We start from the raw sequence: 22,535 nt of genomic DNA on the forward strand, positions 1-22,535 counted from the left end.
GTAGTAGTATACATTTTGGCCAAAATTTATGAAGAAAAAATTACTAATCTGCTAAATTTTATAACAGAAACTAAGAAAAATTAATTTTTTCGCAGAATTTTCGGTCTTTTTTCTTTTATAGCACAAAAAGTAAAAAACTGAGAGGTGATTAAATACCACCAAAAGAAAGCTCTATTTGTGTGAAAAAAAGGACAAAAATTTCATATAGGTCCAGTGTTGCATGACTGAGTAATTGTCATTCAAAATGTGAGAGCACCAAAAGCTGAAAATTGGTCTGGTTATTAAGGGTGTTTAAGTGCCCAGTGGTCAAGTGGTTAACTGATAATTGCGCTGTCATGCAATGTTGTACCCAAACGAAATTTGCATCCTTTTCTTCCCACAAATAGAGCTTAATTTTGATGGTATTTGATTGCCTCTGCGATTTTTATTTCTTGCGATATAAACGGAAAAAGACCGAAAATTTAGAAAAGATATTTTCTACTTTTTGTTATAAGAAAAATCGAATAAACTCAATTTTAGTCATACATTTAGGCCAAAATGTATTCAGCCACATGTATTTAGTAAAAAAAATGTCAATAAGTGTATAGTTATTGATTTGCTAAAAGTTATAGCGTCTACAAACTAGAGTACATTTTCTGGAAACTACACAGCTTTTAATTTATGACTGCCTATCTCATTTCTTGAGGTGCTAAAATGGCAGGGCAGTACAAACCCCCCCCCCCCCCAAATGACCCCATTTTGGAAAGTAGACAACCCAAGGAAATTGCTGAGGGGCATGTTGAGCCCATGGAATGTTTTATTTTTTTGTCCCAAGTGATTGAATAATGACAAAAAAAAGGTTTACAAAAAGTTGTCACAAGTTGTCAAATGATATATTGCTCACATATGCCATGGTTATATGTGGAATTGCACCCCAAAATACATTTTGCTGCTTCTCCTGAGTACGGGAATACACCATGTGTGGGACTTTTTGGGAGCCTAGCCACGTACGGCACCCCGAAAACCAATCACCGCCTTCAGGATTTCTAAGGGCATTCATTTTTGATTTCACTCCTCACTACCTATCACAGTTTTGAAGGCCAGAAAAATGCCAAGATGGAGCAAACCCCCCCCAAATGACCCCATTTTGGAAAGTAGACACCCCAAGGAAATTGCGGAGGGGCATGTTGAGCCCATTGAATATTTTTTTTTGTCCCAAGTGATTGAATAATGACAACAACAAAAAATAAAAAAATATTTTTTTACAAAAAGTTGTCACTAAATAATATATTGCTCACACATGCCATGGTTATATGTGAAATTGCACCCCAAAATACATTTTGCTGCTTCTCCTGAGTACGACGATAGCACATGTGTGGGACTTTTTGGGAGCCTAGCCGCGTACGCCCCCCCCCCGAAAACCAATCACTGCCTTCAGCATTTCTAAGGGTGAAAATTTTTGATTTCACTCACTACCTATCACAGTTTCGAAGACCATAAAATGGCAAAATAGCACAGAACCCCCCCAAATGACCCAATTTTAGAAAGTAGACACCCCAAGCTATTTGCTGAGAGGCATGTTGAGTCCATGGAATATTTTATATTTTGCCATAAATTGCTGGAATATTTATTTTTTTGCACAAAGTTGTCACTAAATGATATATTGCTCACACATGCCATGGGCATATGTGAAATTATATCCCAAAATACATTCTGCTGCTTCTCCTGAGTACAGAGATACCACATGTGTGGGACTTTTTGGGAGCCTAGCTGCGTACTGGACCCTGAAAACCGAGCACTGCCTTCAAGATTTCTAAGGGCATACATTTTAGATTTCACTCCTCACTATCTATCACAGTTTTGAAGACCATAAAATGCCAAGATGGCACAAACCCCCCCAAATGACCCATTTTGGAAAGTAGACACTCCAAGCTATTTGCTGAGGGGCATGTTGAGTCCATGGAATATTTTATATTTTTTTGGGGTCCCGTACGTGGCTAGTGACAACTTTGTGCAAAAAAAAAAAAAAAAATATATATATATATATATTTTTTTTTCCTGCAACTTGTGCTAAAATATAAAATATTCCATGGACTCGACATGCCTCTCAGCAAATTTTGAACTGTCCTGGCATTTTATGCACAACATTTAGAAGCTTATGTCACACATCACCCACTCTTCTAACCACTTGAATACAAAGCCCTTTCTGACACTTTTTATTTACATGAACATTTTTTATTTTTTTTTGCAAAAAAATTACGTTGAACCCCCAAACATTATATATTTTTTTAAAGCAAGGGCCCTACAGATTAAAATGGTGGGTATTGCATTTTTTTCCACACATTATTTTATGCAGCGATTTTTCAAACGCATTTTTTTTGTGAAAAAAAAACTTTTTTACTTTTAATGCACTAAAACACACAACATTTTTGATTAGTACATACTCAGGTACATGATGAGTACATACTCAGGATACCAAACATGACACGCTTTAAAATTGTGTACAAACGCACAGTGGCATCTTGGGAGACCCTGTGTAAGTGTGTCCTAGCCTGTGAAATGCTGTACCCTACGGTAAAACCTCAATAGTGTGTGGTAGCATTCAAAACATTCACTGATGCAAAGACCAGGATTGCCAGGACAACGTGGACAATAATAACGGGGTCATGCCTATATCCGCGCTTGGTACAGACACAACATCTTCTTGGGGGGCTCGTTGGGTAGGGGTACCCGGGATGACATATGGAAAATGCCTCTCATGCAGCCGGCTTACTGCATTTGGTTGGGAATGGTGAGGCACAGAACCGTCTGGATACAGAAGGTCTGTACCAATCTCTTTCTGGAATAAAAGAAAGGATAAAGTCCCGCCTGAAGCTCTGTATAGCACATGAGAGCTCAGCAAAGCTAATTGAAATAAGTAAACAGACACTTTTTTGTACCAGCGTCTGGCCTTACGGGCAACTAGATGCTTTGCCAACAATTGGTCATTGAGGTCCACCCCTCCCATATTTGGTTATATTCATGGATACGAAGGGATTTCCCCACAACACCAGTCGCCGTGGTAATTTGGACTGTCATGTCTGCATGAAGGGAGGTAAGAACGAAAACATTCTTATTATCCCTCCACTTCATAGCGAGCACGTTATTATTAGTGATTAGAATCTACAAGCCCCTGGGAAAAGCCCCGCCGATTAGGTTGCACGGTGCCACAAGCTCCAATCTGCTGATCAAACAAATGACTAAACAGTGGCACGCTCGTGTAATAATTGTCCACGTTCAAGTGGTACCCCTTTCCAAATAAGGGTGACACCAAGTTCCACACTATCTTGCCAGCACTCCCTATGTAATCTGGGCAGTCCTCCCGCTCTACGTAACTATCTTTTCCCTCATAAACCGTAAAGCTCCATGTATAGTCTGCTGCCCTGTCACAGAACTTATCCACTTGCAGACCGGACCATTTTGCTGGTCAAAGACCAGACCACTTTTTGCGATTCGGCACTGCTTCGCTTTAACTGACAATTGCGCGGCCGTGCAACATGGCTCCAAAAAAAAAAATTGACGTCCTTTTTTTCCCACAAATAGAGCTTTCTTTTGATGGTATTTGATCACCCCTGCGGTTTTTATTTTTTGCGCTATAAACAAAAATAGAGCGACAATTTTGAAAAAAACGCATTATTTTTTACTTTTTGTTATAATAAATATCCCCCAAAAATATATAAAAAAACATTTTTTTCCCTCAGTTTAGGCCGATACGTATTCTTCTACATATTTTTGGTAAAAAAAATCACAATAAGCGATTATTGATTGGTTTGCGCAAAAGTTATAGCGTTTACAAAATAGGGATAGTTTTATAGCATTTTTATTAATAATTTTTTATTATTTTTTTTTACAAGTAATGGCGGCGATCTGCGATTTTTATTGTGACTGCGACATTGTGGGGGACCCATCGGACATTTGACACATTTTTGGGACCATTGTCATTTATACAGTAATCACTGCTATATAAATGCAGTGATTCCTGTGTAAATGACACTGGCAGTGAAAGGGTTAACCAGTGGGTGGCAGTGTAGGGGTTAAGTGTTCCTAGGGGTGTGTTACTAACTGTGGGGGGGTTGGGCTTTCATTTAGTGAACACTGATCTCTGCTCCAATCACATGGAGCAGAGATCAGCGTCACTAGTTGCTAGGCAGAATGGAGAAATGTTGTTTACGCAGCATTTCCTCCATTCGGGCGCTCCGTGAGACGATCGCGGGGATGCCCGCGGCGATCGAGTCCGCGGGTCCCGCGACCGGACTCACGGGGGTCCCGACCAGCGCGGGAGCGCGCCGCCGGCGGCGTGCTCCCGATGGCAGGGCGGCATCAAATATTGGACGTACCTGTACGCCAATATGCCTGCCCGTGCCATTCTGTCGACGTACATCGTCGTGCGCTGGTCGGGAAGTGGTTATAGAGCTTGACTCCATATCTGGCACACTTGTTGGGAATGTACTGTTTGAATGACAAGCGGCCAGAAAATTTATTCAGGGACTCATCAACGCAGAAAACTTGATGGGGAATAAACAAGGCTGCAAAACGTTGGTTGAAGTGGTTTATGAGGGGCCAAATTTTCTAGAGCCGATCATATTCAGGGTCTCCACGAGGACGACAAAGTTCATTGTCGTTGAAATGCAAGAACCGCAAGATCTGCTCGTATCGTTTCCTGGACATGGAGTTAGACAACATGGGCATATGGTCAATCGGATGCGTGGACCAATACATCCACAACATCATGAATTTATGTATGCCCATGTTGAGGGAAAGGCCCAGAAAGGTCTTCAATTCGGAAACCATAATTGGTTTCCAATCTCTGGCAAGGGAAGGCAACTGGGGATGTGTTGACCAGCATATAAATTAGTTTGGTCCACAATAGATCTATAGAGATCTTCCATGAAAAACAACAAATAAAATTCAAGTGGCGTAAAATCAGCTGTTTCCACCTGAATACCGGGTTGGTCAGTGAATAGGGGAAGTACAGGTTCTGCAGAAGTGGTGGGCACCCAATCAGGATTGGCAAATTCTGCAGGAAGGGCACTATGGGAACGACGGGCCTGCCTTTGTCTTTTTCTTGGTGGCAGCAGGACACTACTTGTACTTGCCACCTCGCCAGCTTGAACTGCACTTATGGGAGTTCACCAGAAGGATGAGCGGCGCTAGTACTGGCTCTCTGCTCCATACGAGGGACCTGCGGTTCTTGCACCTCAAAAACATCAGAAGATCGGGTCTGGTACGCCTGACCTTAGCAGGGATCACACCTTCGTTGTCAGAGCTATCTGTCATGGAGTTGCTGTCCTCTGCAGGATCGTATTCTGAGCCTGAATCTGACAGATGAGTGACGTCCTCTTCACTATCTGTCATGCTCAGAAACATGTAGGCCTCTTCACTAGTGTACCTTCAATTTGCCATTTTGGGCTCTAAATTTAGTGGTACACTAGTGAGATTCACAGGTAAAAAAGCACCTAGGCTGTCAGCGACTGTATAAAACGCTATAAAAAAAACTGTTAGCTATCGCAGGGATCAGGTCTGACTCTGTGAACGCTGCAGTTATGTGTGATGTGTTTTGTAAGTGACAGTGATCGATCAATACTGCACTTGGGGGGGCTGGGCAGAGGGCCAAAACGCAGGTGCTAGCAGGTATCTGGGCTGATCCCGCTAACAATGCATTTTTTGGAACCCTAAACTGTTGGGGACGCTAGTATAGATCTGATCAGATCAGATATTGATATGTTTAGATACTATACCACTAAGGGAGGTGTATGCTTTGCGAGTGGGTGTTAGCGGTACTGGCACTAACCTGGCGCTGCCTGGAGCGACACAGACCCTATCTGACCCTAAAATCTAATTGATATCACCCGCCGGGTGATCAGGGGGTTAAACCTTTATTGGGTAATAAATGGCGGGTGCCTGATGCTATAAAAAGCAAACTAACTAACCAGTGTCACCCGTAACACTTATCACTGGTGAAAGGGTTAACTCTAGGAGCAATCAGGGAGTTAAAACCTTTATTAGGTAATATATGGGGGTACCTGACACTATATAAAAACCTGACAGGGAACCTAAATAACTAAATAACTAACTGGCTAACCAGCATCACCAGTGACACTTATACGGTGATCACTGGTGAAAGTGTTAACTCTAGGGGCAATCAGGGGGTTAAAACCTTTATTAGGTTGTATATGGGGGTACCTAACGCTATAAAAATCTGGCGGTGAACCTAAAAAATAACTGGCTACCTAGCGGCACCAGTGACACTAATGCAGCAATTAGAAAAATGATCGCTTAGTGACACTGGCAACAGGGGGTGAAAGGGTTACCTGGGGGGGCAATCAAGGGGTTAAACCTATATTGGGGGTAGGGGGCTACCTTGGACCTAAAGGGGCCTAAAGCTAACTGCCCTGACACTTTTTACAGTCACAACTGACACTAAATGCAGTGATCAGTAAATAGATGACCACTGCAATCAGTGACACTGTGACTGGGGGGGGCAGAGGGTGATCTGGGGGGTGATCGGGGAGTGACTGGAGGTGAAAGTGTGCCTATATGTACCTATGTGTCGTGTGTAGTGTAGTGTAGTGTTGGTGCACTTACTATGATGTCTTCTCTCCTTGCCGTCCGGTCAAAAAGACCGCCACGAGGAGAGTGACATCACTTCCTCCTGCCTGTGTTTACACTACATAGGCAGGGGAAGCTTCTCATTCGCCAGGAGCAATTGGAAGGGGGTGGCCAGAAACCAACGGCTGCCCCCTCATCCCGGATTGCTCCGATCGGACCCCCCACCCGCTGGAAGGCAGGCACATACAGGTACATGGTTGTGCCTCTCCGTGCCATTGTGCAGACGTAAATGTACAGGCGGCGGTCCTTAACTGGTTAAAACACAATTTTCCTCATCTCTACTCAATAGTTAGCAGATAACTTAAAACAGTACCTAGCTTATGATACTGATTTCACATGAATTAATTTACATTTACAGAAAAATGTAAAGGTGAACTAACACCGTATAGGCTTCACACCCCTCCCAGTTCCCTCTGTATTTACCTCATCTGTCAGTGCCCATACAGCCAGTCCAATGGTCCAGGGATTTGAAATGCCCACTTCTCCCTCTGTGCAGCACTCTCTGTAAAGGTGTTATCAAATAGTTGGAAGTGATTGATATCTGCTTGAATAGGCCAACGTCCCTCTAGTGAAATGCTATTATTTCCCCTAGGGGGTGGGACTTTAATGGCACAGGCGTGTAACACACTGTTGTAAAATTTAAAATTTTAATAGTATAGAAAAAGTAAATGGTAAAGATAATTTATGCTTAAAAATACTGAGCTAACACACAAAGGTAGCAAGAAACTAATCATGTATGTGGACATGAATCATGGAGACTGGTATTGATCTGCATTCGATGTTCAAACGCGTTTTAGAGTGACCTAGACTCCTTCTTCAGGGTCAAAATGTAATGCAGTTTATTATAGTTATGGTCTAGAAAATAAAGAACACATTATACATTGAATAGCAGGCCAAAGTGATGGTGAATAAAATGGTTGTTGAGATACTCACAGTGCCCACAGTTTCATAAATCTGTTGTTAACGCATCAATGCTTGATCCCAAAGACAGCTCTCAGTAGACGATGTCTCCTGTAAGGTCACAGGGGACTTTTCAAGGACTCATCCTCTTCTTTAGCTAACCCCCAGAGGCTACCAGCCCTCGTTTTTATAGACTCCCACAAGCTCCAAAGCTGGCATTTATGCTGGGTGGAAGGAAAACTTCTAATTTCAGCTTGTTCAATTAAAGAGGTTGTAAACCTTTGAGGTTTTTTCACCTTAATGCATTCTATATATTAGGGTGAAAAACCTTCTGCAGTGCAGCAGCCCCCAGAGCCCCCCTTTTATTTACCTGAACCCGATTGTTCCAGCAATGAGGATGAGCACAGCAGCTCCAGTCGCTGTCTCTGGTCCTCATTGGAAAGATTGATAGCAGTAGGAGCCATTGGTTCCTACTGTTGTCAAACAAATCCAGTGACACAGGAGTTGGGGGGCGGGGCTGAGTACTGCTGTCTGTGTCAATGGATGCAGCAGCAGGACTCGGGTTTGCACCCGTAAAAATTCCCTCAATGGAATTTGGCTCTCCATGGGGGCACTCAAGAAGAAAAGGAGCCAGGAGCACCACTGGGGGACCCCAGAAGAAGAGAATTGGAGAACTCTGTGCAAAACCCTTGGTAAATATAACATGTTTGTTATTAAAATAAAATAAAAATTGCAACCCCTTTTAAGCTTTGACAAAAAAACCTGGAAGCTGATTGGTTTCTATGCAGAGCTGCACCAGATGTTGCACTCTCCGGTTTTAGTAAATCAGCCCCAAGGTGACATAACCCATAGCAACCAGATTTTAGATTTTTAGTAGTCTTTTTTTTTACATAAGTTGGATCTGTCAATTTGTGAGCTACTGCATGGTTTTAGCGTGCCACAAGAGGGTGCAATTACACTATGAAGTTTTACTAAGGGAACAGGTGCGTTGAAAATAACGTCATTTGTAAATAATTAGTTCCCAGGAAATGCATTCTGACGAATGAAGAGTTAGGAACAAAGCCAAAGGTTTTATTTTCAGAAGCGTCTTTAGCAAACCTTCTCTATGCACATATCAAAATAAATTTTTCGATATTGATCAACATGTGTACTAAATATGAATGCTACTGCTACTTTTATTTTTGTCCTTGGAATAGTAGTGTGTTAATACTATAGATGGTACTACAATGCTAATCTATAAAATATAAAATCACCCACGCAAAGAACCCCCCAAAAAACTGATCACACTTGTGAAAACCCTGTGTATAAATATGGGTAGCTGCTGCTCTAATGCCCCATACACACGGTCGGATTTTTCAAAGGAAAATGTTCGATGGGAGCTTTTTGTTGGAAATTCTGACTGTGTGTAGGCTCCATCAGAAAAATTTTCCATCAGAATTTCCATCACACAAAATTTGAGATCTGGATCTCAAATTTTTCCGACAACAAAATCCATTGTTGGAAATTCCAATCGTGTGTAGACAATTCCGACGCACAAAGTTCCATGCATGCTCGGAATCAAGCAGAAGAGCTGCACTGGCTATTGCACTTCATTTTTCTCAGCTCGTCACCATGTTCTTGAGGGTCGCAATTTCTGACCAACTTTGTGTGATCGTGCGTATGCAAGTCAAGTTTGAGCCAACATCCATCTGAAAAAATCTATGGATTTTGTTGTCAGAATGTCCGATCAATGTCCGATCGTGTGTACAGGGCATAATAGTCACTTTGTACTAAGAACATTTAGAGCACAATTCTTATTGCACAGTTTTTATTGCACTGCTGCTCTTTGGAAAGAGAATTGGGATGCACTCTTCATGAACTGTGCCAAGTTATAAATCATGATTATATATACCATATATGTCATTTTATTCATTTCTACACTTTTTTAGCACAGTCTTTTGGAGTGCATCTAAATTCTGTTTCTGCATCAATTGAGATTGTACCATACACATAGAGTAAGCGTAGCTCTTATTATTCATAGCAAGACTAATCCATACCGCAAATTATGATCTAAATGATCTTTAAAAAGGGAGGACTTTTGTGGAATGGATTTGGAAGAATTCTTTAACCTCGTCTAGTTTTAAATGTACAGTATATTAAAAACATCTTGTGAAGCATGGGAAAAGTGAATCCTGCATTCAAGACCAAGGAAATATTCTCCCTTTTGGTGATATTTTCCCCTGATACTCCAGAAGAACAGATGTCAAAAGCATACTTTTTTCCATGAAACGAATACCCCAATACAGAAATACCAAAAAATTATTCTACCCCACCTGCTGAATGTGTCAAGCTTTTAATCCTGAAACTTTGAAAAACGACAAGGACAGATAGGGAAAATTGATTGTGAAATTTTTTTTTAAGAATCTTTGAAGAATCAGTAGCCTGTAGTAGCCTAGTAATAGCCTAGTAGTAAATGTGTTTTCTAAAATACTATTAAAGCGGAGATCCGTCAGTTTTTATTTTTATTTTATTTTTTTAAGTCAGCAACTACAAACACTGTAGCTGTTGACTTTTAATAAGGGCACTTACCTGTCCAGCGAGCCCACGATGTCCGCCCCCCCCCCCCCCAGGCTGATCCGTCCATCGTATCGGGTGCCGACACTGACATCCTAACTAAGGGAAACAGGCAGTGGAGCCTTGCGGCTTCACTGCCCGTTTCCTACTGCGCATGTGCGAGTCGCGCGGCGCCTGGTGAATGGCCCTGTTGTTTTCTGGGACACACACACATGTCCCAGGAGACAACGGGGCAGCTCGCTGAAGAGGAGGAAGAAGGAACAGTGCCGTGGAACAGGAACAGGCAGATTAGGAAGAATGCCTAGCAACAGGCATTTCTGGTAAGTAAAAAAAAAAAAAATGATTTATTTTTTTAATATATTTTTTGGATAATGTTAATGTCATTTTTTTTTATTTTAGGTTGTACCTCAGCTTTAACTGATCAAGTCTGAAAATGTTTGCAATGACCTATAACCTTAGTATATGATCTGAATCAGTGTACTACACTAGCTCCCCACTCTCTCTTATGGCTTGATGCCTTTTCTGTCTCTGCTTAAAAAAAAAAAATCAAAAGTCTTACCTAGTATGTCTATATCCCCGTTTAAGAACCTCTAAAGAGAACATCACAAAGACAACTGTTACTGACAATACGGCTACTATGATAGATCCCAGGCTATATGTAGTTTTTGACAAACAGTTCGAGCTGAGCAAACGTTTGGCTCAATCCCCAATGCCCAATGATTGTGCCCAATCATGACTCATTGCTCATAGACCCACCCCACCTTATAAAAGGTTCCTTCCTAGAGGAGCTATTTGCAGTGTGATGTTGGAATGGAGATAGATAGAACATTGCTTGTGAGTGAGTTAGTGTGCTATAGTGTGATTTTGTGATTCTATTGTGTAGGCGGTTAGTGTAGTGCGACTATAGTGATAGTGCAGCGTCAGTGTAGTGCGACCTTCCTTTTTTACTTTAGTGTTAGTGGAGTGAGTCAGGGCAGTTTTTTACTGCAGTATATTCAAATGTGTCAGTGTAGTGTGCCAGGGCAGTTTTACAGCAGTATATTGTACTGTGTCCATGCATTTTTAACCACTTCAGCCCTAGACCATTTGGCTGCCAAATGACCAGGCCACTTTTTGCGATTTGGCACTGTCGCTTTAACTGACTATTGCGCAGTCATGCGATGTGGCTCCCAAACAAAATTAACATATTTTTTTCCCACAAATAGAGCTTTATTTTGATGGTATTTGATCACCTCTGCGGTTTTTATTTTTTGCACTATAAACAAATAGAGCGTCAATTTTGGAAAAAAGCTATATTTTTTACTTTTTGCTATAATAAATATCTCCCCAAAAATATACAAAAAATTATTTTTCCCTCAGTTTAGGCCTATACCTATTCTTCTACATATTTTTGCTCAAAAGTTATAGCTTCTAAAAAATAGGGAACAGTTTTATGGCATTTTTATTAATATTTTTTTTTTACTGGTAATGTCAGCGATCAGTGATTCTAATTGGGACTGTGACATTATGGCGGACACATCAGACAATTTGGACACATTTTTGGGACCATTGTCATTAATACAATGATCAATGCTATAAAATTGCATTGATTACTGTAAAAATGTCACTGGCAGTGATGGGGTTCACCACTAGGGGCTGGAAAAGGGTTAAGTGTGTCCTAGGGAGTGATTCTAACTGTCTGGGGGATGCGCTAGCAGTGGCACAACATTGATCGCTGCTCCCGATGAGAGGGAGCAGACGGTCAGTGTCCTTTCACTAGGCAGAACGGGGAGATGCTATGTTTACACTGGCATCTCCCCATTCTTCAGCTCCGTGACATGATTGCAGGCACACAGCAGACATTGAGTCTGCGGGTCCTGCAGGCATGGTCACGGTACAGGTACATTGCTTTGCCCATCCGTGCCATTCTGCCGACGTATATCGACGTGAGCCGGTGTTTAAGTGGTTTATGCAATATATTGTAGTGCATCAGTGCATTTTTACTGCAGTATATGGTAGTGCGTCAGTGCACATTTACTGCAGTATATTGTAGTGCTTCAGTGCGCTTTTCCAGATTATATTGTAGTGCGTCAGTGCACTTTTACTGCAGTATATTGTAGTGCGTCAGTGCATTTTTACTGACTTACGTTGTAGTGCATCAATGCATTTTTACTGTACTATGTTATATAGTGTCAGTGCAGTTTTACTGAAATATATTGTAGTGCATCAGTGCTGTTTTACTGCAGTATGTTGTAATGTGTCAGTGCAGTTTTCCTGCAGTATATTGAAGTGCGTCAGTGCAGTTTTACTACAGTGTATTGTAGTGTGTCAGTGGAGTGGGTCTGTGTAGTGTAGTGTTTTGCACAGCATTATGTGAGGGGTTAGCTCGGCAGCGGGTGTGTGTGACCCCCTGGATGGGTTCACAACACAAAATCAGGCACAGCAGACAGCGTTGTAGGTGCAAAAAAACAAAAGATGCGGTTTATTTATGCTACATGCAGTGATACATATAACAGCCAAACAAAAATAAAACATGAAAATAAATCCTGGTCAGCTTGACCTCTAACTACACACTTAGATTCCCTGTCTAACAACTGAGAGCAGCCTTGTGCTGCCCCAGTCCCTGTCCCTGTTGTAGAGGTTTGCCACACAGGCGTTAACTCACCGCACAGAACAGGTGTCACACTCCCCAGTCTATACACACAAAAACTGGTTCCAGGATGGAGCATCTCCCTAAGCATGCTGGGGTTTTTTGTAGAGGTCTTAATGAGCCCACTTACTTCAGCTGGGCTCATTAACTCTTCCCCTCTAATTGTAAAGGTCTGCATAAAGCCTGAATCTAGGGCACACATATTTCCCATCCTGGATACAACCAGGTGACTTTACCTGCTTGCTGCCACATACCCCCCCCCCCTCTTGTTTCAACCTTGGGGTTGTAACACAAGCAGACACGCATGTATCCGAGACAAAGCATCCACATTCCCCATTTTAACACCAGGGCGATGCTTAACTGTAAAGTTAAATTCCTGTAGGGCCAGGAACCACCTATTTACCCTTCTATTGGTCTCCTTGTTTTGAGCCATCCACTTTAAAGGAGCGTGATCAGTCACCAGGTCAAAGTGCCTACCTAGCAGATAGTACCGAAGGGAATCTAGAGCCCACTTCACTGCTAAACATTCCTTTTCAATCGTGGCGTAATTTACCTCATGGGACTTCAACTTCCTGCTGAGGTAAATGACTGGGTGCTCTTCCCCGTTCCAGACCTGGGATAACACTGCTCCTAACCCAACGTCTGATGCATCAGTTTGTACCACAAAGTCCTTAGAGAAGTCCGGTGAGTACAACACTGGCTGGCTACATAAGGCTGTTTTTAAGGACTGAAATGCTTCTTCAGCCTCTGGGGACCATTTAACCATGACAGACTCTTTCCCTTTTGTCAGGTTGGTGAGGGGCACAGCCTGAGAAGCAAAATGGGGAATGAATCGTCGATAATAGCCAGCGATTCCCAGAAAAGCTCGTACCTGTTTCTTGCTGTTGGGACGTGGCCAACTCTGTATGGCCTCGACTTTATTGACTTGGGGTTTTATCACCCCCCTCCCAATAGTGTACCCAAGATATTTGGCCTCCTCCTGTCCAATGGTACACTTCTTTGGATTGGCCGTAAACCCAGCTTCCCGGATAGAGTCTAGGACTGCTTGTACTTTCGGCAAATGTGAGACCCAGTCTGTGCTATGGATAATCACATCATCCAGGTAAGCTGCAGCATATTTCTGATGGGGCCTCAGAATCTTATCCATTTTCCGCTGGAATGTTGCGGGTGCATTCTGTAACCCAAACGGCATTCTCTTATATTGGAATGCCCCATCTGGGGTTACAAACGCAGTTTTCTCCTTGGCCGACTCGGCCAGGGGAATTTGCCAATACCCTTTGGTGAGATCAAGAGTTGTCATATATCGGGCTGTTCCCAGCCGGTCAATCAACTCATCTATACGCGGCATGGGGTAGGTGTCAAATTTTGTAACTTTATTTAATTGTCGAAAATCGTTACAAAACCGCCAGCTCCCATCAGCTTTGGGCACTAGTACGATAGGACTGGACCAGTCACTCTGGGACTCCTCTATCACACCCAATTCCAACATCCTTTGAACCTCCCCACGTATTGCCTCCCGTCGGGCCTCTGGTATTCTATAAGGTTTTAGTTTTACCCTTTCTCCTGGCGGAGTGATAATGTCATGCTCTACGCCAGATGTTTGTCCCGGAAGCTCAGAGAAAATCTCTTTGTTACGAAGTACAAACTCTTTAACCTCCTGTTGTTGGGCTTTCGATAAGGTGTCTGCTATTCCAACCTCAGGAACTAAGCAATCAGGCTGTACTTGTGACAAAGTCTCTGCGACTAGGGATTCCCTATCCCTCCAGGCTTTCAGCAGATTGACGTGATAGATCTGCTCCGGCTTTCGCCTTCCTGGCTGTCTAACCCTATAGTTCACCTCACTAATTTTTTCAATTACTTCATATGGACCTTGCCATTTGGCCAGAAATTTGCTTTCAACCGTAGGGACTAGCACCAAGACCCTATCCCCCGGGGAAAAAGTATGGGTCTTGGCCCCACGGTTGTACACTCTCTGCTGTGCTAACTGCGCTTGGGTTAAATGTTCCTTTACAATTGGCATTACCTGTGCAATTCTATCTTGCATCAGGGCGACATGCTCAATCACACTCCTGTGAGGAGAACTCTCATTTTCCCAAGTTTCCTTGGCGATATCCAGCAGCCCTCTTGGGTGTCTCCCATAGAGCAACTCGAAGGGTGAGAAACCCGTAGAGGATTGGGGTACCTCCCTAATGGCAAACATCAGATAGGGTATTAGACAGTCCCAATTCTTTCCATCTCTATCCACCACCTTCTTTAACATTTGTTTTAGGGTTTTGTTGAATCTTTCAACCAACCCATCTGTTTGGGGGTGATACACAGATGTACGCAATTGCTTCACTTTGTACAACTTGCATAATTCTTTCATAACCCGGGACATAAAGGGTGTACCTTGATCCGTAAGCAGTTCCTTACAAATACCCACGCGGCTAAAAACAAGAGATAGCTCTTTGGCTATGGTTTTGGCCGAGGTATTTCGGAGAGGAATTGCTTCCGGATAACGGGTGGCATAGTCCAATATAACCAAAATGTACTGATGGCCCCTGGCGGACTTCATTATCGGACCTACCAAATCCATTGCGATCCTTTCAAAGGGGACCTCAATGATAGGAAGAGGTACCAGCAGGTTACGGAAATGTGGCATAGGTGCCGACTTCTGACACACAGGGCAGGAGGAACAATAATTTTCTATTTCCTTCATGACCCCAGGCCAATAGAATCTCTGCAATACCCTCTCTCTGGTTTTCTCTGTCCCCAGATGACCTCCCAGAATGTGCCCATGAGCCAATTCTAACACCAACTTCCTGTAAGGTTTGGGCACTACAAGTTGCTCAATGGTTTCTTCTGCCCTTTGAGCCACTCGATACAGCAGGTCCCTTTCCATAGTGAAGTAAGGATAAGGGCAAGTCTTATCTGGGTTCACTAACACGCCATCTATTTTCACCACATTTTCCCGTGCCTTTATTAGGGTGGGGTCTTTTAACTGTTCTGTGGCAAAATTTTCCCTGTGAACCTCAAGATCCGAAAACTCCACAGACGGCATGTTTTCATCTGAGGATGTTGGCTCCTCCCCAGTTTCTCGAGTTTCCCCCGCCAATACCGACAAGGGAAATTCAGGAGAGTCCTCACCACTCCCAGAGGAATTCTGGTCATCTTCCTGGTTTATAGGGGCACCAGTGGGGGGCTCAGGACAATCCCAGAGTTCCCAGAATTTTGGAAAATCCCTTCCCACAATAGCATCATGTGGTAAGTGAGACACTAACCCCACCTGATGAGAGAGGTTACCTTTGGGGGTCTCAAACAACACTGAAGTTACAGGATACTCTCGGGTGTCCCCATGCACACAAATAACAGACACCCTGTTCTTCCCAGAGACCTCTGTAGTAACTAATTCAGCTTTTATCAATGTTACCAGGCTACCTGAATCCAGCAACACATCAACATTTCTACCATTAATACACATTTTACATAAATGTTTCTCAGGTCCCCGAATGGCAGTGCATGCAACTGTCGCAAACAGCGACTGACGTCTCTCCCTTATAAAGTCACATTGCATAGGCTCATCCACAACGGGGCAATTGGCTGCAATATGTCCCTCTTGCCGGCAGCGGTAGCAAATAATCTTTTTCACTGTCTCTTGCAGCATGGGCTTCCTGGGCTGCTCCCGCCAGACCTTAGGTAGAACCCCCACCCTCTCACTCTCTCCACCCTCACCCCTTGGAGTCATCTTACCCGCCACTGGGGATGATCTGGTCTTAGGATGGAAAGTCTGTGAGTCCCTGGAAGAGGTGGTCAAGTTCTCTGTAGCCAAGTACCTCTCAACCAGATCCACAAGTTTATCTGCATTTTCTGGGTCTCCATGGCTTACCCATTTTTGGATGGCAGTAGGAAGAGCTCTCAGGAAACGATCCATAACAACACGTTCCACAATGTTTGGTGCGGTCAAAATCTCTGGCTGCAGCCACTTCCTGCTCAGGTGAATGAGATCATACATTTGAGACCTGGGGGGTTTTCCAACCTGAAATGTCCAATTATGCACACGCTGAGCCCGGACGGCCAGGGTGACACCCAGCCGTGCCAATATTTCTGCTTTTAGCACCACATAGTCTTTTGCTTGGTCAGGCTCTAGGTCATAATAAGCTTTCTGCGATTCCCCAGTTAACAGAGGAGCCACCAGTCCAGCCCATTGCTCCTTAGGCCACTTTTCCCTTTCAGCAGTCCTTTCAAATGTGGTCAAAAACACCTCCGGATCATCCTGTCCAGTCATTTTTGTCAATAAACGGCTCACACCAAAGGATGCGGTATTATTGTAACCACTTGCTTCATTGGTCTGCGGACGTTGCTGTATTAATGTCTCTATTTTCTGTTGAAAACTCTGCTCTTGCTTCTGCAACAGGTCTATAAAGCGGGCTTCAGATTGCTGCTGGGCTTGTTGCTGAGCTTCCAAACTCTGCTGGTGAGCCTTCTGCTGATTTTCCAGACTCTGCTGCAAAGTTGCATTTGTCTGCTGCTGGGCTGCAAGGCTCCTTTGTAAACCCGCATTTGTTTGCTGCTGATTTGCATTTGCTAGAGCCAGCTGTCTCAGTATCTCCTCCATGCTGGCCTTTAAAAAAAAAACTGCCAAAATTCTCCACCAACTGTGAGGGGTTAGCTCGGCAGCGGGTGTGTGTGACCCCCTGGATGGGTTCACAACACAAAATCAGGCACAGCAGACAGCGTTGTAGGTGCAAAAAAACAAAAGATGCGGTTTATTTATGCTACATGCAGTGATACATATAACAGCCAAACAAAAATAAAACATGAAAATAAATCCTGGTCAGCTTGACCTCTAACTACACACTTAGATTCCCTGTCTAACAACTGAGAGCAGCCTTGTGCTGCCCCAGTCCCTGTCCCTGTTGTAGAGGTTTGCCACACAGGCGTTAACTCACCGCACAGAACAGGTGTCACACTCCCCAGTCTATACACACAAAAACTGGTTCCAGGATGGAGCATCTCCCTAAGCATGCTGGGGTTTTTTGTAGAGGTCTTAATGAGCCCACTTACTTCAGCTGGGCTCATTAACTCTTCCCCTCTAATTGTAAAGGTCTGCATAAAGCCTGAATCTAGGGCACACATATTTCCCATCCTGGATACAACCAGGTGACTTTACCTGCTTGCTGCCACAATTACATAACATTCAATACTGTATATATAATTGTTGGTGTTATCTGTTAGTGGCAATCCTAAAGTTAAGTGCACCAAATACCACTTTCCATTGAATAAAGTGTATCTGATTACACATTTCCTCAGGCGGGGCACCATTTTCTCTGTTTAGTGATGTTGCCCATGCTATCCAGCCACAACATGCAGAGGAGGTTGTGGACTGGCTTACTAAACCATCCTTATCCTCCTCTATCACCTAAGCAGAAACTAGTGCACAGTCCACCACAGCTGCCTTGTCTACAGCCACTCCTGCCATAGCCCCAGCACCATGCATGGAGGAGTCAGCTGAATTATTTGAAGACAGCATCAGCCACTTGCTCCTTGAAAATACACAGGCATTACTTGATTCTGATGTTGGTTCTGTGGTTGAGTAAGGTAGGAACATGAGCCTACAGAGAGATGAGAACACTGGTAAACAACAAACTGATAGTCATGTTCTCCAAGCCGCAGTGTTATTGCCAAGTTGGCTCCAGTGATGAGGATAAAGGTGATGATGATGATGAGGTCACTAATGTGACTTGGGTGCTAGATAGAGCAGAGGAGGAAAGTAAGGGTGAGGCACAACCTTAATGAGGCAGGATGTCCTCTAGAGGCAGTCATCGTGGAAAAGTAGAGAGCTGCCACCCTTTTTAATCAGATTGTGGAGCTGTTATCTCCTGGCCACTTTCCACAGTACTGCTGTCTGGACCTTTTTTAGCACATGTTCAGCTGACTGCCCTGTTGCAATTTGCAAACTTTGCCACAAGCAGATGAAGGGTGGCCAAAACACCAGTCATTTGGGTACCACATGCTTGACAAGGCATTTAACCTCCCACCAGTCAGCCTGTTGGCAAGAGCACCAGAAAGCCACACAAAAAGGATTTCTTCTCCTCTTCACTCATCACCTTTCAGGTCTACCCCTGCTATATCTCATGACCTCTCAGCAGCTTCCACTGACAGGAATGATGGCATAGTGAAGGATGTTACAGGTCCTTGCAGCACATCTGCCAGCAGCACGCAATACAGTCACTGCCACCAACATGCCCAGCATCTAAATTCTAGCAGTTTTGGAGGCATTGAAGCAGACAATGACATACATCAAACCTTAAGAGATGTTTTTTTGTCCCCAGAACCCTTGGTAGTATTTGGCTGGGAGGAGGCAGTTCCAGATACTATAATCCTCAGTGACCACAGGGACTCTGGTTCTCATGCCTCTGCAAACTTTCAGTGCATGGTCTCCCTTATTCCTCCAAGCCTGCAAAAGAACCTGAGAATTCGTGGCATCAAGGAGAAGAATAATTATTGGTTGGCAACACTCCTTGAGGCTTCAGTTGGTCAAGAGAGAAGCGAGGAGAAGGGGGTCGCATTTCAACATTTTTTAGTCTTCAGTGCCCAGGGCTGTCAGTTTCCACATCCCATCAGCAGCATCTGCCTTATATGGTGGGAGATTATTTAGGGGCAAAAAACAGACAGACATGGACAGCTTTCCAGTTGACAATCCACTGGGTTACTGGATCATGAAAACAGACCACTGGCCAGAGCTTGCCCAGTATGTAATTAAGCTGCTGGGCTGCCCTGCATCTGGTGTGCTTTCTGAATGGGCATTCAGTGCTGCCAGAGGTTTTGTGACAGATAAAAGAGTGCATCTGTCCACAGACTCTGTTGACCAGCTGACATTTATCAAAATGAATCATTCCTGGATTAACAGCAGCTATCAAGCCCCTGATGCCGATGTCACCAACGTTTTTTGGGGATGTGCAATCTCTGAAAAACTGTTTAGGCTGCCTAGCTTTGTAAAAAAAATAAAAAGGGTGCCAGGTCAGTATGAACAAAAAGAGAATGCAATTTATTCAGTAACACTTACATTTAAAACAGCTGTAAACTGTATACAGGTCTTGTGTGGTGTCCTTAGCAAAGGAGCAGCAGTCTTGATGGACTGAAGGGCCCATCCTCTCTCTCTCTGCTTGCCTGTCTGTGCTCCGATCAGAGAGAGAGAGGGGATGGGCACTCCAGTCCATCAAGACTGCTGCCCCTTTGCTCCCCACAAGAGGTCCCAGCTTGTGCCTGTGGCTGCCCTCCACTCTATCGAGACCACTCCCTTTTTGCTAAGCACACCACACCAGCCCTGTATACAGTTTACAGCAGTTTTAAATGTGTTACCGAATACATTTCATCCTATTTTTGCTCATACTACTGACCTAGCACTGTTTCACATGCTTATGAGGGAATCCCTAACCCAATGAGGACCTGCCAGTGACTGTGTCCCTCCATCTATCAAGATAACTACCCCCCTGCTACTGTTGGTCTGTTGCTATGACCCTCATGGACCCATTATGTCCATTTGCAGGTCAGTGAAGGACTGACTTAGTAATTCTGGCTGTTGCCTATCTTTGTGGGTGTTTTATTTTTTGGTATAGGTCTCATGGGCACAATTAACACCCAATGACCAATTCCGCATCTGTTTGACAGGTGCATACAATTAAACATTTTTACAGCAATGCCAATTCTAGCTATCATCAAGAGTACCTCTATAGGGTTACGGCGTAACGGCACCACCAACACCTAAAGCCCAATTTTTCTACACCTGTTACTTCTATCCAAAGTCTGCAAAACAGACACCAGAATTTATCCAAAAAAAATCTCTAATCTTGTTCTGCACTGACCGTGTCCTCGTCATACATACTGGCTCCCCAAGCCATTGTTTACAAAATAAAGAAAGCTTGAATGGAAAATTTCATTTGTTTTCTTTATAAATGTAATTTTTGCTACAGCAGGTTCTATACATGATACAGATGTGCCACTTTACAGGCAGACTAAGCGGATTCCCCAGCCACTATATTTAAAGGAATGCTTAATACTAATGCCCTGTACACACGGTCTGACTTTCTGATGGAAAATGTGCAATCGGAGCTTGTTGTCAGAAATTTCAACCATGTGTAGGCTCCATCTGACTTTTTCCATCGGAATTTCCGACACACAAAGTTTGAGAGCTGGATCTAAAATTTTCCAACAACAAAATCAGATCGCGTAAATTCCAATCGTGTGTAGACAAGTCCGATGCATAAAGTGGCATGCATGCTCAGAATAAATTATGAGACGGAAGCGCTCGGTCTGGTAAAACTAGCCTTCATAATGGATATAGCACATTCATCACCCTGCAATGTTAAAAATTGTTTAATGCAGCGCATTCTCTTTTTCTTTATAATGCTAGAAGAATGAAGTTGTTTTGCTGCTCCTATTCACACAGACTTCTCACAAACTTCTTTCTCCTGATTTAATGAATATAATATTTTTATTTGTCAGATCTGCCGAATAATTTTTTTCGTTTTATGTTTTAATATTTTTTTTTAATTTTGTGGCTGTTTTGTTAATCAAGATCTCCTTTTTTTTATTTTGGTGATCTCCATAATTTTTTTTGTGTGTTTTGTGTGTCAACTTACCACAACACCATTATTATCTTTTTATTTTATTGTTTTATTTTTTAATTTCGAGGAGGTTGTTTGGTGTTAGTGTGCCTTGTTAATTTATCTTTGTATATTTGAAATGTACCTTGAAGTCGAAGACATCAGGAACAGCAGTAGATGACATATCTGTCCCCAGGCTGTGGTCATACAAGAGCCTGCATCTTTTGCCAGACCAGACTGAACCCAGGCCATCACTCTCTGATCTTCCTTCCATGCTTCCTTCCAGGCTGTTGCTGTGGTGTTGGAGATGTGGCAGAAGGAGGAGGAGGAGGATGGTCCAACTCACACAGGTGTTTTTTTTTTTTGGTGATTTCACCCCTCAAACCCTTATTTAGTGTGAGATAAATGAGTTCCTCACACATGAGGCATTGCCCCTCCTCCATTTTCTGCATTTTTCAGGCAGCCATGGAGGCAAAGACCTCTTGAAGAGTGGGGTGGTTTTGAGGGCCGCAGAAGCCTCCCCAATCAGCTTGAGCGCTGACTCCTCCATTATCCTCCCCTTCCAGGGGCTTTTGGTTGGAAGGTGGAGGGGAGGGACCTGGGATTCTGTGAGGCTCCTAGGCCTGCCCACCTCCTGGCTGCCACATTCCACGGCCTCCTCCTGGCTGAGGTCCTCCTGTGTATGAAAAAGGGACATACTCTTAGTTTTTGGTTCATCAATCACACACAATTTTCAGCTCATGACTGTTGAAAATTGAATATTAACAAATAGAAAAGACTATCATTCTGACCCCAGCATTTTTCATTCTTGTCCCAATTATTTTTGGCTACTACTGTCTATTGATCTGTAAAACACTTTATTAAATCAGCAATTAGTGATCAATAATCACATCCAGTTAACCTCATTCATTTTTACAAAAAAATATGTAGAACAATACTATACCTGGCTCAAGCTGGGCTCCCCCACTTTTTCCTAGCTGGAAGTCCCAGGTTGGACATCAGAAGCCTCAGCTGGGGTGGAAGGAAGCGTGGAAGGAAGAGTTGAGAGCGATTCCTGGTCTAACAAAAAATGCAGTCTGTCATAGTACCACAGCCCGGGGACATAAACATCATCTGCTGCAGTTCCTGAGCTCATGGAATCCTGGACCTTCTTGCGCCCCCTCAGATATGTGCTCCTTAGGCCATCAATTTTGGCTTTTAAATAGGGGATGTTTGCCGTGTGCAGCACCGGCTTCACCAAC

Source organism: Lithobates pipiens, unplaced genomic scaffold (assembly GCF_037356315.1).
Source record: "Lithobates pipiens isolate NorthernLeopardFrog02 unplaced genomic scaffold, aLitPip1_a1.2 Scaffold_27, whole genome shotgun sequence".
In the NCBI taxonomy this organism is placed as follows: Eukaryota; Metazoa; Chordata; class Amphibia; order Anura; family Ranidae; genus Lithobates; species Lithobates pipiens.